Here is a 272-nt window from a genome sequence, read left to right as displayed (position 1 = left end):
TCATAGTCTCAAAGGCACAGGAAGACAGAAAACAGCACAGGGATGGACAATCTCAGTTTTCTTTAAATACTACTCTATCTTAAGTCTTTGAGGGTTCATAGTCTCAAAGGCACAGGAAGACAGAAAACAGCACAGGGATGGACAATCTCAGTTTTCTTTAAATACTACTCTATCTTAAGTCTTTGAGGGTAGTTGTGAGGATAGCAGCTCTGTGTCGTGTCGGCAGGAAGCATAAGGACTCAGTGGAGGGTGGGGATTTGTCAGTGGGAGAA

At 43.4% G+C, this 272-nt stretch overlaps 1 protein-coding gene across 1 annotated transcript in view; it reads right to left on the bottom strand.

Moving 5' to 3' along the window:
• CDKN3 (cyclin-dependent kinase inhibitor 3) overlaps positions 1–272 on the bottom strand; it is a gene marked incomplete at its 5' end in the record, with an annotated part of 5,762 nt that overhangs the window by 2,264 nt on the left and 3,226 nt on the right. The gene's annotated exons all lie outside the window — the stretch shown is intronic.

This window comes from Acanthisitta chloris, unplaced genomic scaffold (assembly GCF_000695815.1).
Source record: "Acanthisitta chloris isolate BGI_N310 unplaced genomic scaffold, ASM69581v1 scaffold20699, whole genome shotgun sequence".
NCBI lineage: Eukaryota > Metazoa > Chordata > Aves > Passeriformes > Acanthisittidae > Acanthisitta > Acanthisitta chloris.
This window is presented reverse-complemented; position numbering and strand designations above follow the sequence as displayed.